Genomic DNA, 21,692 nt, shown 5'->3' with positions numbered 1-21,692 from the left:
AATCTCTCAAAATATTTTGAAAAACTTCCCTCATTGATTCCTGCTTATGAATAGGTAAAACAATGTATTGAAAGCTGCTGGGCAGAGCTCTGCTGTGCTGAATCTGTGGCAAGCTTCAGTAACACAAATATGATGTTGTCAGGCCATCACCGTAACTGGCACCTCTGCAGTCACACAATAGGCTGAAAACAAAATCCTCATCTCTGGCATCTCAGGTACTAGCTTCTTTTTCAAACGATTCTTTCTTTGTAAGTCATTTCTTTGCCCCTAAAAACTCCCCTGATTATCTGTTACCTGCATTTGAAACAAACAAGACTATTTTTCATCTGTATGACTTTTATCCTGTATTCAAAATGCTTGCTGATGTAAATCAAGAAATGGCACACTTCTTGGAGTTTGAATATAGTGTTATCCTGGGTGTGGTTTATTGAGAGGAGAGCTTCAGGGTTCAGTCCTGCTCCTGGTCAGCTGGACCAGCTCCTGGGGCAGGAGGTAGGAGCAACCTAGGCAGACCTCAGCTGCATGCAGCCCTCATCACCCTCCTGTCCTTCTGCTAGACAGCCCTCTTAGTTGGTGTTACACTACATGTATCTCTTTTAACAAAATGTAGCTCCCTGCCTGTTAGTAAGAAGGATAAAAAAAAGAAATGTCTGACTTCTCCTCAGGTCTCACCTCATTGCTCTGCCTTATTTTTATGGTTGGAATATCCCATCATTTTCAGGATGGATTTACATCCTTGACGGCACACTTAAGCACACAGCTATATATCTCCAGTCATATATGCCATGAAAGAAAGTGGTTTGGATGTAATATCAAGGGTGAATTCACCTGCTGTTACCTGTATATGAGCACGTTATTTGCTGTTTCATATTTATAAAGCAACAGCATTTAGCAGGCACTGTTCCTCACTATTAACTAGCATAATTATTTATCGCATGCTCCAATGTGTGACTCGTTTTCAGCCATCACCTCTGGGAGGCAGTGGCACAAGAGTGAAGCCCCACTGTAGTGGGTGCCTGTGTTTGATGCTGCAGATGCAATGAACCGGCTGGGTGCAGGATGGGTCACCATGGCTGCTTCCTGCTCCTGCCTGCTGTTTTCCCTGTGGGCAGCTCTGCCCTTTATCAGCAGAAGCTGCTGTCCAAGAAATGTTTGTCCACCAAAATGTTCCTCCACTATTGATTTGGTTACAAAAGCTATTTGCATTTTTGATTGCTGCAAGGGTATGGAGTATCCATGTCTGAGAGAGGAGACAGGTGAAGTATCCCATTTCAGAAGCTTCCTAACTCTGGTGGTTTCACTAGTCCTTATTTATTTTTAATCCCCCCACACTTCCATTGAAAAAAAATCTTTATACCTGCCTTCTTGGTTTTTCCCATCCCTCATTTCTGAAATGGCAAGCTAGCTCATCTATACTCAGAGTTAAATACAAGCGTAAACTCCACATCTCTTTTGATGTAGCACTAACGGAGTGAAGGTAAATTGAATTCAAAGTAGTGATCAGAAACCACTAAGTGTCTCTGAGCATTTTTAAGCTGTGTTTTCTTTTTTTGGAATAAAATCTACTCTTACAGAGTATGGCACTGTAATTGACTGATTCCCGAGCTAGAGTGACCATTAATTTCTATGCTTCTGGGAATGTAAAACTGAAGAAAGTGTTGTTTATTTGGATATTCGTCACATGACTTGTTATTGTACATTAAACATTTTTATCTTTAAAATAATGGCTAAGCTATTATCAGCCACAAGATTCCCACTTCTCGGTGTAGTTCAAAGATTGGGACATAACTGAAGTTCTCCCAGGGTGACACTGAAGACTTAGAGGACTGTTTGCAGTGGGAAGTATTCCTGTTTGTCTGTGTTACACACACACACACACACACACACACACACACACAAAACCACCAACAAACACACGCCTTTTAATTCCCAGACAGTATTCACCAAGCAGTGGAGACTAGTGGTGTCTTAATCGCTCACACCAGAACTGATGGGAGTGGGTAAGGGTCCACAGAGGAGCCACGGATGACGGATATGGATATATATATATATATATATAATGGATAGTCTCTATATTGCAGTTTTTGCTGTTGATGTTACTCGGAGCCTAATGCTGAATTCTTGGAGTGGCTGGGACAGGGAGTGAGGAGAGAAGGAAAGGAAGGAGTAGCTGAAACAACATAAAGGTACTTTAATATTTTCTCCAAGCTAGCAGCCTCCTCTCCAAAAATAGGTTGTATAGACACTGTGAAGTCTGGTTTGCTGATAAATCAGGCCTGCCACAAACCAGATAGTGTTGGAGACAAACCATCCATCTGAGACAGTCCAGGGCCAAGCTGAGCAGCAGCAGGGCCGCATGGAAATGCATGGGGTGGGACTAGTTAGGCCTGCCCTACTGCTCCTGCTGTGGCAGGTGAGAGGGAAAGGGGACTGAGCAAACAGATCAAAACCATGCTGGAGCCAAGCCCAGAGGAGAGGATGGAAGGAAACAGATGGAGTTGGAGGTTTTGTAGGATTTGGTTTGGGTTAGGTGCTGCATCAGTGCATTGTAGAAACGTGTAGCGGAAGATGGCTTATTTGCTATTTTTGTTAATGTAATCTCTTCGCAAGGTCGAAGATATATATAGATATTTAATCTATCACAGTATTAAAGTAGTTATTTGTAGTACTATGGCACGAGTGCCTGAAACAAACCCTGCTGGGCGCTGCTTACTCCCTGTCCACTCCAGCCAGGAGCTGCTAACCTGGGCAGGAGGTGGCCCTGACGCCCATCTCTTCCTTTTATATTCGTTCTCCTGAAACAGTTATGGGAAATTGCCATGCAAAAAGGCAGCTTGGGTTATTCTGCCTGCAGGCCAGGGCTAGTCCCTGTCTAAGGCTCAGTGTCTGTTGTGGCATGCAAAGCGTATGTCACTGCTCAAGTATTTAGGCACACAGTGCTCTAGCAAAACTCACGAACAGCACGTGTGATCTTCAGTGTGTCAGGAACAGGGCAATCCCCACAGAGTGGGGTCAAACACAGTAGCACTCAGAGCAAGCTATTTGAGTCAGGTAGATAAAAGAAAAGGTTACTTTAATCAAGGGATTGCCAGAGACAAAATACTACTTCTGTGCTTTCGACATTCTCCTTTTGCAGCTAAAGAATATTGGCTGTCTGTCAGTTGTCTCTCCTTCACCTCTTTATATGATATATGGAATTAACCCTGGGTGAGTTTTCCCTTCCCTCTCCTCATCCCTCAAAGCAAGGGATGCTTAAAGACAGGTTTATGTGAAAGGGCCGCTGCAAAGGCAGTGTGCTAGGTCACCACAGCTACCTCACTGTGGAGTGACTTCCCTACCAAAATGACTTCTCTTCAAAATGACTTCTTACCTTCAGAAGCAAGATGGCTGACGTAATACCTAAGGCTCAGCATTGCCCAGATGGGAAGCTCGATGGGAGACATCCTGTAAGAGTTTCTGTCTCTAGTAAGCTAGATAGGAATCTTGGTTTGTACAACTTACTTTGTAAATTTTGCACCTTTTTGGCGGTGTGATGATATGTTGATTTGGTGAGGGGAATTTTTTGTTGAGGTAAGTGAAGTTTGTGAAGATTGGGTGATGAACGTTGATGAATTTTAATAATTAAAAAGCAGTTTTGCTTTCCAACATCCAGAACGCTTTGTACATCTACAAGGAGCTGCAACTTTTGAGCAGAGGCCTTATACGAGTCGGAAGGTTTCCTGAGCCCAAGCAGTTATTGATGCCAGCTGGAGCTCTGGAGAGGCACTTCTCAGAGTTAGTCTGGCCAAATACAAATAAAAGTAACAGACCTGCCTCCTAGGCCCAGCTTTAAGGCAAAGCCCCCCAAAACACCAGCCTTTTTGCCACTGGAGCACAGTTTGCTTCTCCCTAACAGCAGGCTCAGCTCACAGCCCTTTGCCACTGAGTTTCTGCCATCAGTCCATGCCTCTGCTTGCTTTCTTACAGACTTCCTGGACCTGCAACTGCAGCAGCAAGCCAGGACCCCGAGGGCACTGACAGCTACATTATCCTGAACAGCCTCACCTGGGGCTCAGCCACACCTGCTGGCTCTAATTGAGATCAGCTCTGGGCATCTAGAACCTTCTCAGAGCTGTTGGGCTGATGCTTCACCACCTCTGTCTGCTGGATGGACCTCAGCCAAGCCAATGGTGTAAGTCTCTTTAATGCTTGTCAAAGGGCTTTGTTCTGGGGATAGAGCTGTTGTTTGTTTTTTTTTTCTCCCTTCCTGCTCAGGTTTAGTGCATTTCAGCACAAAGCTTTTCTTTCAGCCTGGTGGTAACTCATCTGTCATAGCAGTAAAACCTTGTGAAGAACAAGGACGTGAACCTGGTGGGGGTAATCTCCTCTTTCTGGTAACTCATCTGACTGCCTTGTAGGCGTTTAATAAGGTGCATCAAGGAAAATTGCATAAATTGGTTGCTGGTGAATTGTGAGCTGTTATCTTCTGGTAACATCTGGAATCCCATGGCAATGCACACTGCATTAATATCCAGTTAACTGGGTAACCACATTGTTACCCTGTGTGGTGTGTGGCAGGCAGCTCAGCTACAGCAGTGCAGGGTTTTAGTGATAGTCCACTGATAAGCCCTAATTAGTCTCATTTCATTGAAAGAATGTGCTCTAACTTTAATTAAGGGAAATAGGACAGTCTGTGCAGTTTCCAGAGGTCCTTTTGTGACTATGGTGTATAAAGAGCAGAGAGTGGTGAGGTGTTTTTTTTTGTGTTGTGTGTGGGTGTTTGGCTTTTTTTTTTAAGGGCGTGTGTATGTTGTAGCAGATTTCTCTACCCTGCCTTATTTTTCCCATCTGTAACAGAGAGACCCTGCTCCGAACTGAGAGTTAAGGTGAAGTCAAGTCATTCATTCACTTTGATAGATCAATGTGCATCATATATTATATTGAAACCAAACATACTCTTGTTTTAAGGGGGGAGGGAAATACTCCCGCCCCTTAAAAAAAACAGCAAAAACCATATGCTTGGTCTTCCAGGGGCTAAAGCTGGAGATTCGAAGTCTGGGGATCTGAAAGTAATAATCTGCAGTGCTTGGATAAATGAATTAATGATGGGCATTTACAAAAGTAAAACTCATATCCTGATAACAACCCTGGAAATGAAGGACAAAGATGGCAAAAGAAGCAGTGCAACATGATGAGGATAAGTTATTTTCTTCATTGGGCTCTTGGGTGCTGAATTATTCCCTAATGCCAAGTCTGCTGTGGTTTTTCTTGATTACCATCCATAATTATGGACTACCTTACCACATCCAGACATGCAACGGTGATGTTCTTCTCCAGTATGTCTGGCAGGAGTCTGATTGCTGAGCATCAGAGGTCTGTGGCTGACCATAGTGGGCTGAGCACATGCAGAGTAGGGTTGAAATGCTGTAGTAATTAACGATGGGTTAATCATAGTTACTGCAGCTCTGGTATGAGGTTCTCATGCAATGGCAAAATTCAAGGAAAGTAAAAAGAAGCAGATCTAAGCTCATTTGTTGGTAATGCAGTTTGGATAAGAAAGAGAGTCTAGTAAGCACAAACTCCCACTGTTCTCTCTTCTCTCACCACCTTCCAGAGCTGATTTGAAGACAAAGCTATTGGTGTAACAATAACTTCCTAGTTTACTTCTTAACACTGCAGTTCAGCTTGACTGTTTTCTGAGTTGTGCTTTTATGCCAATATGAAGACTCAAATGAAGTAGTTTGTTCGTAGCAATGAGAAAGAGGTACAGAAAGTAATGTGAAAAACATTCCCAAATTTTTCTTAGAGAAGCTGAAAATTTTCCAATGGAGATGCATTTCTTTTTCCTGGGGTAGTGGAGCACGGTCTTTGTGTGGCTGCTGTCCTGGCAAAAGCAGCAGGCAAAACCACAAAGTAAAGGTGGCACCCGAGCAAAGAAAGCAGGGGAAGAAGGTGGCATCCCCTACGAGGCACACAATTATAGACCCTGGAGCAGAATTAAAAACAAAGGCATTTGGAAGGCTAAGTCAAAGCGATTTTTTTTTTTCCTCTGCTTAATCGAAGAAATAAATTACGCTGCAGTCACACTTTATTTAGTGGGCAACATCTGTAAGGTGTCTGAGTGGCTCGAGACAGTGCTGTAGTTACTGCATTAATGAACGTTGTGAAAACTGGGTTCAGCTAAAAGTAAACTAAATGCAAATTTTTGCTTACAAGTGCTTCATACAGACGTGAATATAAATGGGGACAGACCTCTCTGCAGAGGCCACATAAACTAATAGGAATAGTGCTGTCAGGAAAAAAATAATTGTGATATCTGACAACTGCCTAATGTAAAGTAACATCTGCTAAGTGAAGAGTTACGACCTTGCTGGTGTCAGCCAGCCACACAACTGGAGAATTAATTCTGCAAGTTGTTGTTCCAATGGTGGGACTGGTGTCCGGAAACATTAAAACAAAGAGCACAAATCTGTTCCGACAGCGTGAGTGGAGTCGTCATGAAACATGAATAAGGCTGTACTGGCCCTGCGCACGCACCGAAATGCATCATTTAGGAATGTTTTTGTTTGCCAGTGCCACTGCTGATGGCAAGCTTTGTTCCACACCTTGGACAGGAACAGCAAACCCGGGTGTTAGGCTCTATGTAAAACACTGTCTACCACACACTGATTGCTTTTGCACAGCAGTGAGCAATGCGTGAGATTAGCTGGGTGTCAGAAAAATGTCTCATGTTACCAGTAGCACTGGGAGACACGAGGCTTAAAGCAACCTCACATGTCACTGGGGAAGCGTGTTATTTCAGACATGCAGGTCTCCTCCTCCTGCAGGAGGACACAATGAGCATGAGCCCAACCTGTTGCACCTGGAGACCCTCTTTACATGGGCATGCCTTTGAGCAGCTGCTCTCACGCTTTGCTTCGGTGTGGAGTCAGTCACCACACGTTTGCCCAAATATTGCTTGTCATTATGTACGTGTCTGTCCACATAATGAGTGCCTTTTGAGTGTTAATAATTCACTCCGCACCACACTCTTTCTAAGGAGTACAGTGCTGCAAAGCTTCCTGCTGGTTTCTTGGCAGTAGAAGAAACAGGCTGTACACAAGGTAATTTAAAATACTGAGCTTTTGGAAACCATCAGTGTTTGCAGACCTGTTACTGGCCAAAACTGAAGGTTTGTGGCTGTTAATATTGCTGTAATAAACACGAAGCAGACAGCAGACCAAGAGAGAGTTTACACAGGGAGATAGGGAGGAGTGAAAGCAAGTGCTTTCTGCAGCTCTTGTCCCAATCGGATATTTGACAAACCAAAAGCAGGGGAAAAAAATCACCCAGGCTCTCTGAAGTCAGCATGCAAATACTTTTGTAGCTGAGGGTGGGCCTCAGTGACCACTTGGTGTGATCATGGTGCTTTAGCTGAGCACAGGCATAGATTGGTGCTGTGGAAATGCACAAGACAGCAGCAGTGTAGCTGCTCAGTGGGTGGACATCTGCTGTTAGGCTTTTGGCGCAGTAATTAGCAACCCAGGTTTTCAGAAGTGCTGAGTGCCTGCTGGCTTCTGTCATCGTTAGGTGTTCAATGCCTTAAAAGTGTTTTTCAGCCTAGCCCTGCATCTGGAAATCCAAGTGTTGGCAGCAGTCTGCTGAACACTCCCCCTGGGGGCTGATCCCATGATCCCAGTATTGCTGTAAGAGCTGGAGGTAGGGATGGCGTGCTGGGGTGCAGGTATATGCACACAAGTGGGCTTTAATATGAGGACTTAACATGCTGCTCTGCCATGTGACTGTCATCATTCAAGAAGGCTGCTTCAAAAGGCTTTAGCTACTTCTCTTCATGTCCTGTCCTGCTCCTCACAAGAAGCTTTCAGCTGCGGTGCTCTGGCTCCTATAGTGGAGAGAGCTGGATAAACCATGAGGTTGGCAGGCACAGATGCTAGAGCATGAACGTCCAGGGAATGTACTGATAAAAACTCAGCGCCATTCATTCTTTGACAGATGCTTTTTGAGAAAGTCTGGTATCAAAGATAACAGCAACTCTTTAGCAGAAAAGAACAAGGAACCAGTAGCTGATTTGACAGTTTGGGGGCATTTGTTGGTGTTTATGTTTCAGACAGAAAACTCAAATATGGTGAACTTCTTAACAGAAGAGGAAGCCAATAAAAGGGAAAGTAGAGGCTGGTAACTCAATACAGAATATTTTTCCTACCGTTTGACAAGTTAGATCTCTGTTGTTAAAGTTGCTGAATATTTCTTGTTAGAATTCTCTAATTGGACCTGCTTATAAGCCAAGCTTGAAGTATTTGGGGTGAAATTTGCTGTGTGGAGCTCTATCCTGAGCTAAAAACTAGAGCAAAATTAATTTTGTTGTTTGAAACCTTTTTTTTTTTTTTTTTTTTGCATTACACAGAATAAAGAGCTCTGAAGGGTTTACAGGCTGGGGGGCCTCTCAGTGTTTGTTTGTTTTTTTTTTTTTTTTGTTTGTTTGTTTTTTTGTGATAGCCAAGTTGAAAGCTCATGGTGTCCTTGAACACTTCAAAATCTGTTGATGGCAAAAGTTATGACTGAGAAGGTATCAGTCCAGCTTAGCTTTTCCTCTGTGTATAGAATTAAAGCTATAATGAATTGTAATGCAATTATGAAAGCTATGGCTCCTGGATACCTGGTTGTGACACTGTTAATCAAACTGGAGGTGGAGGGCACTCAACTGTGAGCCAGGGCAATTTATTACACAAGGCAGAGATGGAATTAGCTATTCTTCTGGTGTCTCTGGTGGTTATATCTCCTCTAGTGAATGATGAAGAATGGAATTGTTAATGTGAAGTCACAGATTTTTGAAACAGAAGTTGTGGATTTTCTTGCACCTCAGTGGCAAGTTGTGAAACTGCAGATTTATTTCTAAATTCTTACTGATATTTAATATTCCCTAATATCTTGTTATTGTTCTCCCAATAATTTGGACAGTGAAGTAAATGTGTTGCTTGCAGTCCTGTCCGAGGCGTATATTAAGATAGTGGAGGCAGTTACGTATTTCAGCATAATGCAGAATTAGAAGTGTTTCAGATCTTAAAACTGGAATTCAGTTAAGAGTTCTGTTCTTCTAGCCCAGGCACTGCAGGATCTCATTGGTTTTGTGGAGAGATGACTAAAGGTAGGGGAAGCAATTATGAAATACATAAAATTCCAAGTGAATTGGATCTCAGTTCTTTGGGCTTCTTAATGAACCACAGCCTTAATGAATAGCATTAATAGATCTTGCAAATGAAAGGAGCAAACAGCACACTTTTAACTTTATCACATCTCAGACTAGTATTGGACATAAATGCTTTTATTTGTTAGCTACATATGCAATGAATGGCACCTTTTGTTCTGCCGGTTATCTTCTTTTATGCTGTAGTACCAAAACTACTGCATGTTCCGCCCCCCACCCCCCCCCCCCCCAAAAAAAAAAAGGCGAGTAAAGGAACTACAACATCAAAAATTTTTCACTGAAGATGATCTCAAGCAGAAATCTTAACAGTTATGCATCAGTGTTTTCACATCTATTGCACAATGAAGCATAGTATTTCCAGTATCTCAGACAACCCTGAACTTGGAGCTACCGCTGTCGTTTTGCACCAGTTCGTTGCTCTCCTAACCCCACGGTCCCTCCAGCATCCTTCACAGCTGTAGTAAATTCTTATGTTGAAATAATCCATCACGAAACACCCAGGGTGTTGTTCAGGTGGAGACCAGTGCAATGGAGCATTAGGAAAAGTATGGTATTGTAAAGTCAAACATGAAAGGCTAAATAATGTCAGCCTCAGTCTAAAGTGGGTGGGAATGGGGGTTAAGAAATGTAACAAAACTTGATTAGAAGGAAAGACAAAGTAACAAGTATTAACCTCAGAGTTTAAATTTTTGGTAAAGTTGTAAATAGGTAAAAGTGAGGTCCGTTTGTATGAATTATCGGACACCTTTGATAGGAAGTATTTGTACCTGAGCTACTTATAACTGAATTTCAGTGAATTATTTTATGCAGTAGCTCATGAACTATTCACGTTGACTGACACAGGAGCTTGTTCTGATGTATTGGTTAATGGCTGAAAGACTCAGCGAAGGATGACAAATGTCAGATCTGAGCTGAGCTAAAACATCTCTAGAGAGATGCTGTGGAAAAGGGTAATATCTCTTGTTCTTTTTAACACCTTTCCTAGCAAACAAGATGAGAAAAAGTGGGGTGAAACTGCCTGGAGATCTTACAGTGCACCTACTGCTACAAATGGAAAAGTTCATCCTGAAGGAGGGAAGGAGTGGCAGAAGATAAGATCAGCTTCACACACTCTGTGGAGGAGGTGGGTGGAAACAAAAGAAAGGAGTAAGACCTGGGAAGTTGCAGAAAACAGTAGGTGCAGATTTACAGATCTTATTATTGAGCAGAAGGGAGCGGGAGATGCTGAGAAGCAAATCTGGTTCTTTTTCATAAATATAAAACCCAGGTAAATCAAATAAAAATGCCTTGCGGCAGACAAAAAAAGTGGGAGGGAACAGAGGGCTGTTTCAATGGTGGCTTCCTGCATGGATCACAAATTGTCCCAAGTCCCTCTATGTGCAGCAGTCTCCCTGCAAACAACAACTATTTCTGACTATTTAATTACCAGGGAAATACTGACAGGCTGGAGGATATTCTGGGAAGAGGAATAATTACTTTGAGAGTGTTGGGGGGGGGGGGGTGCAGTGAAAATGATCCACGTTGAAGGCCTGGAGGAGAAGGGAAGGAGGCAGATGCCAAATCCCAGATCAGCCACCAGATCTGGCTCCGTTTTGGATAGGAATATCCTCCTTAAATACAGTCAGTATTTTCTTCACTGCATGATAGTGTCAAATTACTCGCAGCTTTTCAGTATCTTCCTACTTGCTTTTCTGTCATCACTGCATCTGTTTGAAAGTGTCTTGAAGATGAAGTTATTTCCTGGAGGATTTCTTGTATGTTTTTTGCCCAGCAGTTCATCATTCTTATCTGCTGTATTGTCAGGAGGCAGCTTTTTTATTGTTGATTTGTTTTGTTTTTCATTTTTTTCTGCAGGTTTTATTAACTAGCTCCTGCCAAGTTGTGACATTTTACTTTTCTAGAAGCTTGACTTTGTTTCTCTTCTTATTATCATCCAGATACTTTTTTTTTTTCCGTATAATTTATTTCTGAATTCCTCTCTCAATCTTCACTTGACAGAAAGGATGCAATAGCACTTATTACTCCATTTTAAGTCCCCTCTTCTGTATTGAAAGAAAGAAGAATATTCTAATCTCTCTCCACTGCTAGGTAATAAAGGAAGCAAAGCCCAGACATGAGTTTGTTTGAAATATGTCTTCTTGTAATGACACGTCCATCCAGATGCCGTTCATCAAAATGGAGACATCCATCACATGAGAGGCATGTCAAGCCAGGCAATAAGCTTCTTGCATTTCAAGTGAATGTGTGAATTTCCCACCCGTGTTATGGGGTCACTGCATATTTTTCCAGAGAGGACACAGATCGGATTATTCATCTTCTCTACAGACCTCCATTTCATATGTGCAAATTGTTATTGGTTGCCCCTTACTGCTCCGAACATCCAACGCTCATGTATCATGTCCCAGTCTGATGCTTATCTCAGTTACAAATGGGAGGATACTGCTGGCTCCCACTGAACTTATCAACCCTGTTATTACTATCAATCTTTTTCTGCAAAACTGTCAGCTACCTAATTGCTCCTCATCTCACACTTGGGCAGATGACTATTACAAACTAAATGTAGGATCTCTGCCTTTCTTTTTACACTTTTTTTTTCAGTCCATCCCTGCAACTTTGTTCTAAATTTTGTCCTTAATAGGGCTAGAGAAACATGTTCAGATTTACATTCCAAATGAGAACTTTGAGCAGAATCACCACCAGAAAAACCTAATTAACCAGAGAGTGTGCTTGAAGAACTGACATTTCTAACTTTTTATTTAAATAAAAATAAAAAACAAGAGGCAGTATTGCTGCTAATAACAAGGTACATCATTCTAGGGGATGAAAAAAACCAACCATCCTTCAGTCATCTGCATTTTAGATAGCTGTCTGAAGTTAAGGAAACAGAAATAAAGGCCTGGTTGATAAAGGAACGTGTACTTGGAACAAATCAAGTTATGTGTGAAAAGATTGGGGAGGAATGATGTTTCTGAGAAACCTATGTGTATTGGCTTTGTTAATGAAGTTTGGAGTCATGGTAACACCTTTGTGCTTCATGAGAGTCTGATTGCAATGGCTGTTCCAATTACAATATGTTCAGCCATTTCAGCAAGCAGACACTGGAGTAGAAATGCAACTCTGTGTGTTGATTTAAAGCAGCGGAGATCTGAATTATGCTATTGTAAGAGGGTCAACTCTTGGACTTTGTAGCAAAGAGTTCGCTTCTAAAAGAAAAGAATATATAGGCAAAAATACTGTTTTGTTTTTTTTTTTTCAACAAAAATAAATGTAGATGACATAAGTTATCATGTATATTGGACCATTGCTATTTGTGCAATTTCACTGCACAAAGTTAGTATGTCATAGAATATTTCTATCTATATATTCTCTTTTTCAAAATCAGTGGTGCAATCAGTGTCCTTTTTCTTTAACTTGAAAAAGATGGGGAAAAAATTTTGACTTCTGAAATCATCATATAAGGTCCCCATTGATAGCTGCAGGAGAAAAGGAAACGCTAAATGAGGTGTTTACTAGCTTACAATTCCTAATTTTTGGTACCAAAGGTTATTTATTGTTGACAGTGTTATTTGTTTTCAGAAGGTTTAATTTGTTGTGATTTGGGGTTTGTTTGTTCTTGGAAAGGAATCGTTGTATTAGCATGGTAATTGGTAGAAGAGCTGCCTGAGGCTGCCCTCGTGGTATGCCCTCAAAGGCAAGCTCCGGATCTATTCTCTGTAGCACCTTTTGTTTTTCTGTCCTTTCCTGATTTGTGAGGGTGTGAGCAGCCTTGGAAAACACAGTTCCAGGAAAAAAATCAAATAACAAAACCTCACTTCCATTCCACCTGAGGCAGCAAAGCACCAAAAGGTTACTACTTAAAAAATAGTGGTATCAATAGGGAGATGCTTGTGATACCAAACAGACACTGCCAAAAAGGGAAGACTTAAATGGAAGTATAGTTTTCTTTTTACAGAAAGCCACAAGAAGCATTTTCTCACGGGGAGGAAAAAAAAAAAAAAAAAAAAAGCTCAAGTAACTTTTGCCTAAATCCTTGAGGGGAACTCAATGGTAGCCAAAAAGCTGATCAAATGTGAATAAAATCCAATACCTGCCAGGGCTATTTACCAGCTAGGGCCAGGCAGGCTCGTGTGCTTATTGTCCTGGAGTTGATGAGGACTAAAAAGCAGAAGTCACCTGGGATTCATCTTCAGCATTGCAAATCCCTCCAAGTATTGAAGAGCAAGCTGCTTTTTCTCCTTGCCACTGAGACACTTCTCTCCCTTTTGTAAGGTATGTGGAAAGATGTGAGCACACCTGCTACCTGATGATGGTCCTTGTAAGTTCAAAGGGAATAATAAGCAACAGGTGAACTGATAAACAAATGCAGCATAGACTAGTGATAAAAGACACAGTAACTAAGACTAAAGCTGTTTATTCAAAGTTGGTGGGCACTAAAACTACAGGCATAGCCTCAAAGAAGTTTAATCTAGACTTTGTAACTGATAAGAAGAGGGAAGTATGATGAATACATGGTTTTGAGATAGTCAAAGGGCAGCTGTGGAAGTATGCTTTTTTTTTTTTTAATAATCTTTGTGACCCAGAGACACTTAAATCTGAATATGTTACTGTGAACAACGCTAGCCATAAAAGGGTGTTTGTGATCAAAGATGCCTTGTAGATGGTTGTGCCATCAGTAACACTGTATTTGCAGGAATTACTATGTGTTTGCATGCAGAGTGACTCTGGCTTGATTTGATTGAGCCCTGCTTCAGGAGCAGCTAATAAATCAAGAGTAAGGAAAATACAATCTGCTGGTGTGGGCGTGCTGCTCATTTCAAGTGCATCAGACTCTGGTCTAAGTAGAGGGGGAACAGAAAAAGACTGCAATTACGTGAAACATCATGCTGTTCTGTGCACACTGGACAGGGCACGGTGGAGGGAATAACGAAATTCAGCAATTGTTACAAGGGATTGAATGCAGAACAATCCTGCTTTTCGCAAGGGCAGGGGATAGCCTGAGGGACGGGTTGCTCCCAAATGACAGTAGGATGTAACTGCACCCGATTCACCTCTTCCTGCCTTACACAGCACTCCAACACTGTATTCACCATGATTTGGATGCCAACATGTGCAAAACAGTTTGGTCTCATGCTATAAAGCGTGACTGGCAGTGGCTTTCAGTACAACCCTCTCCTTTGGATACTTGGAGCAGGAAAATCAAAAAACTACATCTCATGTCACTTGCAGGCCTTTTTGCTGCAGGCTTAATCAAAAGGGCACCAGCTCTTCCACAAAGCATAGGGGAACAGCTGCAAAATAGGAAAGATTCCACATATTGATGTATAAATTTATATTATTCTTCTGCATGTAAAATAATATACTCTTTTATATGAGCAGAATGTTTCCCTTTATCTTTACAGAAAATCATCCCACCAGACAAAGTTTGGCACTTTTTGGTTTTACCTCATTCTCTGGTAGAGAGCAGGAAACCTCACTCCTGTTAAAAGCAGAGAGAGATTTTGCACACACAGGCTTTCCTTTTCCCAATTTTCAGTCTTAAGAACCGCTGTGCTGGAATCAATTCTAGTGTCAATAGAGCTGCTCTATGCTAACACTACTTTCACTTTAGCCTTAGGTAATTCTAACAGAAAGCAAGCCTACAGCTCAAAAAGTGCCCGGTGGGGTGTATTTACCCACAATTTAAACAAAAAACAGGAAGGGGAGCCTGCAATTTTTCCTGCTGAGAAGCTGGACAGAGCAGGATCATGCTGGCAGCTGATGCCCACGCAGTGGTGACCCAAAACATCGAGCGGGAACCAAGCAGGAACATGGCTTTGTGCAATGTTCACACAGATGACTTCTTCCAGGAACTGGGGGTACCGGCGGCTACACTGTTATTGCTAAACACAGTCCCTGTTTTGTTCCTTTATTTTATTCCTTCCGTGGTAAAATATTATTGCGTTCTGCCAAACCCAGGAGAGCAAACTGGGACAGTACATATGAAATCTCCGTGTATGTTCGGGCCCATTTTTGCCATCCTGGAGCTAGGCACATTTACATTTTATGACATTACCTTGGAGCTATCTGGATGCAAATTGACAGTTAAACATAGCTGTGGGCAACTGACTTTAGGTGCACAACTGCAGTAAATAATTTAGAGTAATTTCTTTTGCTATTCTGTTATGTCAGGTTTTTAACATTTGTAAGCCGTTTAAAATGAAAAGACATACTGTGGAGTTTGTTATAAACATGCCTCAAGATGCCATTTAGAATAATTGCGATGCTCCAGCCCTGCACAAACCTTTCACAGGGAGGAGATAAATATACTTTATTGAAACAGGAAACATCCACAGTGAAGGCCAACATTTATGTGACTGCAGGAAACAGCATTAAAATCACTTCTTTCAAAATTCAATGCCTTTGGTGAATACACAGCCTCCACTCCAATAAAATTTTGCCTGAAGTGCTGGATGCTGAGCTCAAACCACTCAAAGAAAAAAAAGTCCAATCTATCAATTATATATGAAAATTGGAGTTCATTACTTAGTGACTCAGTAGTTCAATAATATTTCTGTAGGAGAATGCTTGGTCCCTGCTTGAAGGTCAGGAAGTGACTGGGAAATAAGTGCTCTCTGAGTTCATGGGACATGCTTCTTTTTATAAACAAACTTACTATACTGGAAAACAGTGTGTGTCTATCCTGAAGGGTGTAACTGGCTATGGTGTATGGTGGAACCTGGCTTCCTTACAGGTTTTGATTCTGGCATTTCCCCTTCATAGCACTCAGAAATCTGAAATCTACTCTCAGAACTGCAAGACGTTTACGTGAGAAACACTATGGAAGAATATTTCAGCTACTAATCTTTAATTGCTGTTGGAATTTCATCTAGATAAAAGCCAAGGAAAAATTGTATTCCAGTTTTGTTTTTGCAAAACCTTTTAATAGTGCCAGAAATGTTGGAGATGGATCACAGACGATGTCACTGCTACTCCCACTAATATCTATTCTGTGATTTATATTCATCTTGTGTAAAATTGATCTGAAGTCTTGGTGCTTTCCTAGTTTCCAGACAGAATGAAAAAACGCTTTGCAATGGTAGAAGGAACCAGATTATGGAGTGGAGCAGTTCAGTTCAAACCAATCCCAGTTAGTTTGGGAAATTTCAATGAAGCTGTTTAATGAATTACATGGGACATTGTAAGGAAGAGTGTGCAACAGTGCCTGATTCCTAATAATTCATGAATTTACAGTAAAACAAACAAACAAAAAGCTAATAAATGGCGTTCTCTCAAAAGATTGTAGCCATACTTCTATATAAATTATTTTATGGCATGAATTCATTTTTTACGTAAAATGGCTTGTACCTGCAAAACCAGTAGTAACATTGAGAGTGAAAAGGAACAGAATTCAGCAAATGGAGTTATGGGTTGTGGGTCAGGGAGTTGTGGGAATGTACAGCATTGCTGTGGGGGTGACAGTAGCAAGGTCGATCAAGCAAATGCAGCAAAACTACACGTGGAAGGCTGCGAATAAAAGCAGCAAGTCCAGCCCTGAGCTAGAAAGAGATTGAGTTTCTGAAAGCAAACGATAGGATCAAAACAAATTGTGCCATCCTAGAGCAGAGAGCGCACGGATGAGGTGGTGGGGATATGCTAAAAATACGTTATGCGAAAAGGATAAATTGGTACAGACACCTCAAGACAACTGGGAATATGTAACTTGGGAGCAGTCTGTTCAGATGCACAGCAGGAGCTGGAAGATGAGGGAAAGGCAGATAACAAGTGACATGAAGCGCGCCCCTCCCGCTCCCAAGGACAGCGGGTACGACAGCGACAGCTGGGACCTGGCGTCAGCGGGAGGAGCAGCACTGGTGTCTGCAAACCCCAGCCCAGCCAGATCCTTCCACGGGTAGCCACAGCCGAGGACTACAACAGGAGAAGACCTGAGAGCTCCCCAAACAGCAGGGAGAATTTGTGGCGCCATCAAGAAAATGGAATTTAATCCAGAAGTACACAATGCTTGGAGTCCTGTCTTTCAGCTGACACTGGGGACCTCTCTGTCCCTAACACAGCTCCTTTAAATCTCACAGAAGGTTGCACAGTAACAACCATGTCCTCTATTTGTGTTAGGGGATTGCAAAATAACAGGGTTTGTAGGATCTGGCAGTGAACCCAGAGTAATTCTGCATGGCTGTGGTGGAGAATTTGTCTCTAGTGATTAGGAAACGTTTCTCTGAATGCTGATACGATGAATTTGGAGTAAATTATAACCAGTTTCCTTTTGTCAGGTGCTGGACTCTGATCGATTCCAGCATAGATCAGGGTGCAGTTCTTTCATGTGGGCTGTTCGTAGCACAGACTTTGCTCCACGAAAAACACATTGTCAGCGCGGGAGGCCATTGACTAATGCTGCAGTGAAGGCCAAGTGACATTTTTCATGCTTTGGAAAGCGAAGGCAGGTGGCGTTAGGAGCATTACTTCATGTGATGGCGCCTCCAAGTTCAGCACGTCTGCTGGGGTGAGCGTTGGTAGTGGTGAGGGCAGGCAGGGCAGCGAGGCTCCTCTGAAACAGGACCTCCCCTTGCCAGACACCTCTGCATTGCTCCCCTGCTCCCCTAGTATGCTCTGCGTCATGTATTTAATTCAACCTGCAGGATCTTGACATTTTTGCCTTTTTTTCTCCGCCACCCCCAGAGGACTGAAGATCATGGCCTAGCTCTAGCTCAGAACCAGTGCTCGTGCCTCTCGCATTAATTCAAGAGGCAACCGGTCCCTCAGCAGCTGCAAAACGCTTTAAATTGACCCGAGGATTTATTTGCATAATGATTTGGTCCATTTTGTGCTGAAATCAGTAGCAGCCTTCTTGGAAGATAATAGCTTTTTGAGCCTCTCTCTGCACCTTATTAACTTGATATAGGCAGGCAGCAGACAATGTTCTGTGTTTGTGTTTGCAGTCTCAAGCTGGATGATTTGTTATGACACAAAAAGTTTCTGTTTTAACATATTGGGCATTTTTTACATTCTGGAAGATTTACGATTAGCAAGTATTCACAGAGCGACACGCAGTTAAGTCTAATCAGGGAAACAAGTAATTATTTTTCTCAACGCTAGAGCAGCGATATGAGTGTGTTTTCACAGTGTGACAGGCACCTTGATAAACCCAATTAGAGAAATACTTGTGTTCTGATAGTCTGTATTTACTCACATCTCTGACCCTGTAGGGAAGAGATTTTTTCTCTTTTTTTTCTTCTTTTCTTAAAGAAACAGAATTTTGTTTTTTACTTTTGCCCCCCCTCTCTCTGGAGGACCCCAAGAAGGAAGGAAAACTGTGGTGTTTTTCACTGCTGAGAGGATTTTTCCTGATCCTGACTGAGTTCATTTTGGAAGCGTGATCCAACTGACAGCTGCCTCAGATTGGCACTGCACTTACTGCTGCTGGTGCTTAGATGTAGTTGAGACTGGAGGCTCGTAGACAGCCAAAGGTACTAGCAAGGGAATCTCCAATGTCTCAGGCACGTGCATGGGTACAGGACAACCTCGATGAAAAGCAGCACAACGCTTAAAAGGCTAATTAGGACCGTGACCCTGGAAAGGCATTTCCAGTACTGTTCATTTAGGCTGAAGCTAGAGACAGACGAAGGTATGCACTTCACATTGTAAGTGCTACTTCGGGGTTTTCCAACAAGTGCTTTGTTTGCAAAGTACAGTGGCTTTACAGTGTGTTTTAGAGAGATGGCGAGGTGCTTAAAGCAGATGGATCATAACGGGCCGTACTAAGACAAAGGAAAAATAAAATCAGAGTGCCCATTTATTTGTGAGGTGAGCAGGCAGCAATCACCAAGCAAGAAGATCCTGGCCATGATGGCTCTTCCCCCCCCCGCCTCCAAATATCTGCACACCGCAGAAGCACGTGCAATATTACGTTGCAGAAGTGCCCCCCTGCTCTGCCTTGCAGAAGAGCGGTGATGGTGTTACAGACCGGTACGGAGCAGCTGAGGGTGAGAGGTTTGGAGGTGAAACCCCATATTCAGGTCTACTTCTGCTGTCGCCTTCTTTGTGAGGAGCTGTGAACCCATAGGGTGGCCTTTTCCTTTTAATCCTCTACCTGTGTGCTTGGGGGTTCCTTAAAAGCTATACCCCAGTGATGCAGCTGCAAAAAAGACCTTATAACCTGTTGGGATGGAGGAACATCCGGAGAGCCTAGGAAACACCCCTTGTCCCCAGGTGCTCTCTTCAAATACCCAGAGACCAGTCAAGCAAGGATTATCATTGTACCCCAGCAGGAACCAGTCAGAAACATGCTGGGAATAAACAGGACCCTCATATTTTTACTTAGTTACTTGTGAATGCCAGTGGTTAATGCTGGATCCATGGCCAACTTCTCTTCTCTGCAGGAAATCAAAGAAGGGATGAACAGGAGACTTTGTAAATGGCTTTATCACATGGAAAACCTTGGATTTATGGTGATAACTGATGTGCTTTTTTTTCCCAATATGCATCAACCTGATTAATTTCATTCTATATTTATACTTGCGTGTCCTCTAATCTGTCATATGCCATAGCAACAATAACAAGCTGATTGCTGCACCATTTCCATCAACGTCAGTGGCACAGAACAGATGTATTGTTGCTTCAACAATAGCAGAGGCTTCATTTCGGAAAAATATCACTTGGGCCTTTTACTCCAGTCACAGACATTATCTTTTGTTTTCTGAACTTGTAGTGAAGGAGAACTAACAAAGTGTTTTATAACATTTTCTGTTTAATGGAATTTGTGGTAAGCAGGATTGAAAGGCAATACAAGCAGAAAGGGAAATACTTTTGTTTTCAGCTTTCATTTGCTCAAAATTCCGTAATTTGTCCTTCTGCATCTATTACAATGCTCTAACGTTTCTTCTTTCATTTTCAGTGAAAAGAAATCAGGGAAATAGTAGAAGAAAACATTACTCATGTGCCTGGTGTTTTGCTGTTTTGAGTGGTGTTTTTTTAAAAAACTTCCTTTAGTTTGATCCATTTTGCTGCAGTCAGTGGGCTCTCAGTCTCCTGTCCCCAAGACACAAACCTCTGCTTTGCTTACTTTTCCCTCTCCAGGTTTCAGTTTGTTGCTGGACTGCCTTTGATAGCTGTGTGAGACTGAGTGGTTGTCCGGACAGGCAGCACAGGTTTTAAAAATTGCTTTTTGAATTAGAAGCTGTCTGGTTTGCTTTTGTAATGATGCACAGAAGACATGATCCTGTAGAAATCAGCCCTGCTCGGTACCTTTCATTACGTATTTGCTGCCAGAGAGAATTCAAGTATCTTAGCTCGTCTTGTTCACTTCCAGAAACTTAAGGCAGGATTTTAGCAGTCCTTTGCTGCATATTCAAAGGGAGAAAAAGAAAAATCAATGACATGTTTTTAGAATTCAGTTTTCTCTGTGCTGAGAGTGTGTAATGCGTCATTTCAGGTCTGTGTATTCAGCTCCACACCAGACCTTGCTGAGAAGAAGCATCTGCCAGTAACGCAGTAAGGCAAGCAAACACCTCCCTGAACAGAAACCATTAGGAAAAAATCCCCTTTTGCCAGGGTTCAGAGCATAGTTTCCCAGGCAGGAAAAAGGAGGAATGGCTGCTGTGGCCAGTGGCAGGGAGGAGATGCTGTGCATACCCTGGGGAGGGAAGGGAGTAGTGCCTGGCCTCCCTCCCCCCCTTTTTTTTGGCCCATTGGGGCAGGAGGGGCTTGTTGGCTCCGAATGCCCACATAACCCAGGGGGCAGGTGATTTTGATAGCTGTGAGGATCAGAGACAGCTTTTCAGATTTGCCTGTGCTGGAATGCATGCGGCTTGTGGTCCCGCTCCTCTTCCTCAGTGAAGGTGGCTGAAGGCCCCCACCTGTCTGAATACAGGGCTCACACTGAGCCACCCCAGGGCAGGGGCAGGGATTCAAACTGTCCTCTGCTTCTCTTCCCAGCCTGCTGGAGGCTCCCAACCCCCTTTGGCAAGCCGGACTTGCCATCACCGTCACTTCTGAGACATAACGAGCTCGATGTCTTCATCACCGTTAGTGATGTCTTCATCGCTTCCCAAACACTGCATTGCCCACGCCGCACAGCTGTCTCATACCAGCCCACAGCCAAGGTTTCTCCTTCTGACCCCTTTCCAGGCTCTTCTCATCTCCCCTCCCCAGTTCTGCTCCTTCATTCATTCCCCAGCTATCTCCTCTGGCTCCTACTCTTATTGTTCTGGTACCAGAATTCAGATTTATTGCCTCAAGTGGAGTCCAGATTCAATGCAACTGCCTTTTCTCATTCTTCTTTCATAGGAAATCAAACAAACACCCTATCAGAAAGCTCAGACTTCTACTCTGTTTTGTTTTTCTGGGTGGAAGGAGAGGCCCCCTTATTTGTCACGCACACCACATCCTTTATCTCCCTTGTATCGCACATTCTTCAGGGCAAAACAGTCATTGTGAAGTATATTATTGGCCTCATCAACATTATCTATTGATTATTTTTAACCCCAAAAAAAGGGAAATGTGGGGAATGTTAAGT

General features: G+C 42.6%; 1 protein-coding gene across 6 annotated transcripts in view; it reads left to right on the top strand.

Moving 5' to 3' along the window:
* The window catches only part of BFSP1 (beaded filament structural protein 1), a 77,831-nt gene that overhangs the window by 25,100 nt on the left and 31,039 nt on the right, over nt 1–21,692 (top strand). For 2 of the 6 annotated variants that reach the window (XM_083829159.1, XM_083829160.1), the window contains exons 2-4: nt 55–215; nt 3,967–4,171; nt 10,170–10,307. The gene's annotated coding sequence lies outside the window, so the exon portion shown is untranslated. Of the gene's footprint in view, nt 1–54; nt 216–2,081; nt 2,187–3,966; nt 4,172–10,169; nt 10,308–11,038; nt 12,436–21,692 lie in introns of those variants that run through there. The other 4 variants (XM_083829158.1, XR_014581708.1, XR_014581709.1 and 1 more) reach the window with 4 other exon arrangements.

Source organism: Anser anser (assembly GCF_964211835.1).
Source record: "Anser anser genome assembly, chromosome: 3".
In the NCBI taxonomy this organism is placed as follows: domain Eukaryota; kingdom Metazoa; phylum Chordata; class Aves; order Anseriformes; family Anatidae; genus Anser; species Anser anser.
This window is presented reverse-complemented; position numbering and strand designations above follow the sequence as displayed.